A 7,404-nucleotide genomic window follows, 5' to 3' on the forward strand; every position below is an offset into this window, starting at 1 on the left:
GGGTTTCTATTCTTAAATTTCTTCTCTAAACTCACGAAATAGATATGAGTATTTCAATTTGTGTTTTGCTCATTCATAAATGCAGCCTTATAAGGACTAAGTTTTGATTCCTTAGTAAAAGTTCACGTTAAATGTATTATTCATTCCGTACAATTCAATCTATTATTTCATTTGTAATGGAATGCATGCATAAAGTGAGCATTAATGTCTCACTACAATTAAATTTTTTGCAGAGTCACCTTCTCGGTATATACTTTTTTTACTAAAAAATTAACAAAAAAAAAATAAATACAAAATAAGGATACGTATGTTACATTGAAACATTCATAATAAGCCGAAAAATTAAACAAATATATATATTCTGAAACAAAACAATATTTTCTACCTAACAGACACATTAGCCGCCAGAAAATCATTCAACGGAGGCACTAGCCGCCCGCTATTTTTCACGCGGCTAGTGACGCCGGAAAATGGTTTTCTAGCAGCTAGTTTATATTTTTAGCTAGATAATATTATTTCATTTCCGAATGTATGCAGTTGGATATTTTTAATCGATAATTTCTTATTATTTTATGTGTAAGTCTATAATTTTATATGCAATCAAATCATGCATAAAGTGAGTGTTATTACCCCCACTATAATCCAAATTTTGGCAAATTTACTATCTCTCATATTTCACATTCATGTGTACTTCTTTTACTATAAAAAAATAAAATTAAATAAAAATCTCAAAATAACGGTACATATGTTATAATAAAATATTATCACGAAGGATAAAAATTCACGATTATGTTTATTATGAACAAAAAAATAATTCTGGAGAGAATAGAGTGATTAGCCGCCAGAAATTTGTAGCCGGCGACACTAGCCGCCGGTCAAAAAGATAAGCGGCTAGTGGTTCAGGCTAAGGTTTCTGACGGCTACTTGCCCCATTACCTTCAAAAAAATTACTTCCTTTATAAAACACATAATAGAGAATTTTTATGCCTTCTTAATAATGTTTTTAACAAACAAACGTACCTACGATACATATGTTATAACAAAACATTATCACGAAGGCTAAAAAATTCACGATTATGTGTATTATGAATAAAATATTTTTTTGGAGCGAATGGAGTGATTAGCCGCCAGAAATTCGCAGCCGGCGACATTAGCCACCGGTCAAAAATCGACGCGGCTAGTGCTACCGGCTAAAGATTTCTGACGCCTAATCACTCCATTCGCTCCAAAAAAAATTGTTCATAATATACATAATCGTGAATTTTTTTGCCTTCGTAATAATATTTTTAACACATAAACGTCCCCTAATTTTTTCCAAATTTTCAAACCTACAGTATATATTAATGCAGGAAAGTGCCGTGAGTTAGCATTTATGACATCTTTCTCACATTTTGTACCAATTTTAACTACTCATCTTACACAACTCTTACACAATTGTACTTGTGTAAAAACTTTTACAAAAAACCAAGCATGCCTATCACCATCAATTTTGCTTTTGGATACTTTTGTAAGACATATTATATGGATGTGTATTTTTCATAGATATGTTATGAAAGTGGGTAGATTCCCCTATTAAGACAATTATTATCTAGTTGATTAAGAATCCCTCTTAATCAAGTAGACGAGATATAATAGAAATTAAATTCATTATAACTTATCAAATTTGCTTGCAATAACTAAATTTGTACTGATGTTAAACTGGATCAACGAATATCCGCTTAATTATCTACTCCCTCCGTCCACAAAAAATAGTCCTTGTAAGAAACGATATAGGTATTATTAAAATAGTTATTGTATTATGAACAGAGAAAGGGTCCCGCTTATAAAATAGCCTTTATAATGGTAATTAATTGTATCGTGAGTGGAGGATAAGGTCTACCATGTGATAGATAGTTTCTAAAAGGGACTAATTTTTGTAGATATTCCAAAATGACATAAATGGACTATTTTCTGTGGATGGGGGGAGTATTAACTTATCATACATAAGAATTCATGAGTCTCCCCCGCTCAACAATTTTGTATCCTGAATTTTTCCATATTTATAATATTCTGTTTGTCCCATAAGTGTGTGCATTTTTTTGTCATTTTGGTACGTCTCATAAGAGTGTGCACTCTTTTTTTCTGGACAGTACCCCACTACAAACCCCTTATTTTTTATCCATACTTTATTAACTTATTTACAATTTTATCAGAGATGACCCATCACAAATCTCTTACTTTTTTTCTCACTATCATAACGTCACAATAAAAATGGACTCATTCTTTTACTCATAACACACTCACCTAACATTCGTTCCATTACTAATGTCCCAATTTGATGCAGCCCAAGGTTCGTTGGTGCAAGACCCGGTGCCTGTTCCTATTGGTCCAGTTACAAGAGCTCGAGCCAAGAAGTTCAAGGAGAACTTGATGATCTTAGTTGAAGAAGTTTGGAAGCAAGAGTTGATGAAGAAGTCAATCGGAGATTGTGGAGTTGGCGAATTGAGCCCATGTTTGATTAATCTTATTACGTACGAGTGGGCCGAAGTTTGAAGACTCCATTTTATTTATTTAAGTCTTGTTTTCGCAGCCCATTAGTTGTAGGGCTTGTTATTTTCAAATTTTAAGAGTAAGGGCATTGTTTGGCTGATTAGAGTTTAATTAAGTTATTTCCTTATTAGATTAGGTTTAGTCTTTGTCTATATAAGGCTTTCTATATGGACGAATTTCAGCAGCTTTTATCATTAATCAAATTATGAGTTTATTTCTCTCTTGAGAGTTTTCAAATTTCTCTTAATTTTTTCAAGACGAGTTCAATTATCCGGCGTAACGACGAGTCAACCAACCCTCGTCGAGTGTCATTCATCATCCCCGAGTTGCTGCGTCAACGTCACTTTGGGATATAGGGAAGTCATTCGCCTATATAATTTCGTATGTTAGATTCAGAGGTTTTGGGATTTCATAGTTCGTTCGTTTCAGTCTTTCGTTTGCGTATCGTTCGATCGGTCTAGCAAGGATCGTATCCCAATTACTATATTAGACGTCTTATTAGTAATACCTCATGCATTTCATAGTAAAAGTTTAATTATTTAAAATGTTATTAACAATGGTCCAATTTATTTCATATACCAACTCATTTAAAATAATTTTTAAATATCTTTTACTAATTCATTATATTTTTTATAATTTTTATGCTGAAAAGTAACGAAACATTACTAATGGAATTGAGGAAGTAACATTTAGGGTTAATTACGCCAAAAGCCACGAACTTTGCCCCGATTCTAAGATTTTCCATGAACTTAAAATTTTACCTTCAATTCCCTCAATTTAGACTCGCGTTCAATTTTTCCAAGATTTTTACAAATCCCCAATTTAAGAGCTGACATGGCATTTTTTACTTCGCCGAAATAATGACGTGGACACGCCAACCGTTATGTTAAACGACGTCGTTTGTATGATATAAAACGACATCATTTTCCATCATTTAAGCATCTATTTTATGAAATTAGGTTTCAAAATTCTAAATCATTTGATTTTTTTCCATTTAGGGTTCTTTGCGTCACACATAAGAAAACTTCTGAAATTGCCCGATCCTATCGCCTCCGATTTTAAGCTTCGTCGACAAAGAAGATGGTTGCCCGATCTTCATCCTCTGGCGCTTCGGCCATGAGCGACGTTTTGTGTGAATGCGGAAGCCGCGTGGTGATGAAGACGTCGAGAACACGCCTAAACCCTGGACGAAGGTTCCTATGTTGTCCCAAAAAAGATGTAAATCTTTCCCTTTGTTGATTTTTGGTTAAGTGTACCATAAACAAGTGAATCTTCGCCTATTGTTGCTTCACAATGTAGAACCCTATTTTTCAGGTTGCGCTTCAGTGTTCATTCTTCCATTGGGTTGATTCTAAGATTCAGTCAGGCAATGAAGATGAAGATGACGAGGATTCAAAACTTAATTTTTGGACTGGCGAATGCTATCGATTACGAAAGTACGTCGAGGAGGACTTGAGGAGAATCCGGATGTTGGAAGATGAGATTAAGAACTTGAAAGCAAAAGAAAACAGGAAGCACTTCATTTACAGGGCTTGTCTTGGAGTATTAGTTTATGTAATTTTGGTGTCATTTCTTAGCTACAAATGGTTAATAGATTGGGCTGGAGTTTGTATGTGATTCTTCATCTTGTATTTTTCAATTTTCAAGTGCAATGAAAATACAAGATTCGTAGTGAAAACCTGGAATATTTCATTCATACTTGCATGTTAAAAAAATCATACACCAGTGCATTCATACAAAGTCAGATTCTTGTTGGGAACTTAATGAAATATTCTAATCCTAGTTTTGATGATACCAAAATCAATAGGCTTCACTTGTAATAAACTAGAACTGTTCGAACTCAAGTGTTAGAGTTATTTTTCTAGTTTAGTTGTTGTTCTAAAGACTGAAGACTGAAGCCGGAGGACTTGATAACACTCATGTTTCCATGGTTTTTAATGTTCATATGATGATAATTTTATGGGAAATTGAGTGTTGGATGATTGTTTTGTGCTTAAATTGCTTTATCTTGTGAAATATGTTACTTTGATGATTTTTACAGAAATATTGAGTTCGAACTTGAAAAACTTGTCTGAAATAGAAGTTGTAGATCGTCTTGATACGAGTTCGTGAGTGCAAACGGTTTGTAAATCCGAGTTCGGACGAGGAAGATATGGCCGAAATAAGAAAGTCGCGCGCAGCAGTGAATAGTGCCCAACGGGAATTTCCGAATTTTCAGGATTTTGCGGGATTTTTGGATTTTATCAGTATTTTCGAGTTCTGTAATGTATTTATCCCATGTGCCTATAAATAGGTCTTCTTTTGACCTATTTTGGGTTCCTTTTTCAGTTCCCAACTTTATTTTTTCAGTCCCAGACTTAATTTTTCAATTTCATAGCTTTAGAATTTATTGCTTTCCAGTTTTTACTGCTTAGATTGAATTTCCACAAGATTGAAGATTCAAGCTGCCACAATTGTTCTACTTTCGGTTTTTATATAATTCAGTTCTTCCAATTGTGTTCTTTTTCATTATGTTTATGCTTTCTTTTATTATGTCTGGCTAGTTTCGTTTAGCTGATTCTAGGGTTTGTAAATAGTTGATTGAATTTATGTGATTTATTTGTTAATACCTTCGTGCCTTCCAGTTTATGATTCATAATTCCTGATGCTTGTTTTCTTGTGAATTATCTTATCAATAGTTTGCATGTTTAGCTATTCGGTTTGAGACCTAGCGGAGACAACTGTTTAGTGGATTCAGGAATGTATGATATGATTTTAACCTTGAGACCTAGCGGAGATAGGTGGATCATAGAGAGCTATTCTTATGAGCTATTGGGAGTTAGTAGATTTTCTTGAAACCTAGCGGAGATAGAGAATTTATTAATCTACGATCGTTGCTGCTCTAGCGAGAGTGATTGATTAATTAAGTGATCTCTCATCATAACTAGATTAAACTGGTACATAGGATTAATAGATTTATTGCGTAGATTTAGTTAATGAATTTACTACCCTAGGATCAGTTGTCTTTAATATTCGATTCTTCTACGTGCTTTTATTTGTTGCTATTTGAGTTTAGTGTTAATCAAACCATCCTACTTTCTGTTGCCTGTCTACTGTTATAGTCTGTTTAGGAGATAGCTAGAGTTGTTTCGTTGTGTCAGTCCCTATAGATACGATACTCGATTTCTGTTTATACTACGATTACACCGTGTTAGTTGAGGTATTTTTATTGCTAATAAAATAGTGATCAGGACTGAAGACTGAAAACTGAAGTTGCCGACTAATGTGACGATTAAGGCAAAGTAAAATACTGATATTTGACTAACCAGTCCAAGAATCAGTTACGACTGATTATTTAATGCGAGCCACGTGGATTCAGCGGACTGATACTAAAGTCAAGTATCAGTTAAACATTCTTCCTCGGACTGAACCTCTAAAGTTTAAAGGAAGCCACACATTCCAGAAGTACAACCGCATTAAATGCAAAGATCTCAGGATCGTCCTTTCTCTGCAGAGGCCATTCCTTTTTGGTGATTACCTTTTCAGAGATGTCCTATCTCCTGCTCCTCAAAGTAGCCGTTCTCACCAAACAAAGGAACCTCGAAGTTTGAAGCCTTAGCCCAAGTTCAAAATACTCTCTAACGAAAGAATTCTTGAAGACCATTTCAGCCAACGGATCTATTCAAAACGTCTTCTTTAAATAGAGCTCGAGGATCACTTCAATCTTCACCGATTCAACTACATAAGCTAAAACGCTGCCGAATTCGTCACTCAGCATTCAAAGCCCTTCCAAAGTTTGAATCGAAGAAGATAATCACAAAGCCAAAAATCAGTCACTGCTGATTACATACATTCTCTTAGAACTTAGGCAAATATTGTATATCCAAAGCCTAGGTATAACTGATTACAGAGAACTTGTTCTTTATAATCTAGTTGGCAAGTTTTCGAACCTCTTTTCAATCAACCGAATCGAGAGTTTGAGTTGTTAGGAGTTCAGACCAATGCTCTGTCTCTGAAGAGATCTTAGTGCCCAGTGTGCACTAAGAGTGAGAAATTCAACCAGGTGTCTTGGTACTGAAGATAGGATCTTCAATTATCCAGGTTTGCTGTGCACCCGTAAGCACACGCCCAGATTTGCTGTGCACCTGTAAGCACATGCCCAGTGAAGTTGTCGGTCTGATCAACTGACCGTAGATGTAGGAAGTATTTTCCGAGCCAAGTAAAAATCTCTGTGTTGTTTACAGCTTTCAGTTTTTACATTCTTAATTGTGCACAATCCTTCTCCAACTAAAAACTGATTAACTGCAAAGAAAAACTTAATTTCTGACAACGTGTTTAATCTCACAGGCTATTTCAAAACAAAAGTTTTTCGCTGCGTGTGTTATTAGTCTAACTGATCTATCTCTGGATACACTACTACAAAAATGCACATACATAACGCTTCATACATAACGGTTTTTTTAAAAAACCGTTATGTATGAGCGCATTTTTTGAATAGATAACAGTTTTGACAAAAAACCGTTATCTATATAGTGTTGTCCATGGAAATAGATAACAGTATGAGATAATCCGTTATGTATGAGCGTTATCTATTAGTTGCATACATAACGGTATTATCGAACCGTTAAGCCGACCGTTATCTATGAGCGTCTTTTTATAACGATTGTTTTAACCGTTATGTATAAACGCCTCAAAACTGTTATGTATTACTTTTTATATTTATTTTAAAATTTAATAATATTATAAAATCAAAACCCTTGTTATCACTAAAAGAAATCTCTCCTTCCCAATTACAAACAAAAAAAAAAACCTTTGTTCTTCTACATTAAGTCAACAATGGACGCCTCCTCCCCACGCCGCCCTCCCCCGCTGCCGCCCACCCCCCGTCGCCGCCCT

Source organism: Salvia miltiorrhiza, chromosome 5 (assembly GCF_028751815.1).
Source record: "Salvia miltiorrhiza cultivar Shanhuang (shh) chromosome 5, IMPLAD_Smil_shh, whole genome shotgun sequence".
Classification (NCBI taxonomy): Eukaryota; Viridiplantae; Streptophyta; class Magnoliopsida; order Lamiales; family Lamiaceae; genus Salvia; species Salvia miltiorrhiza.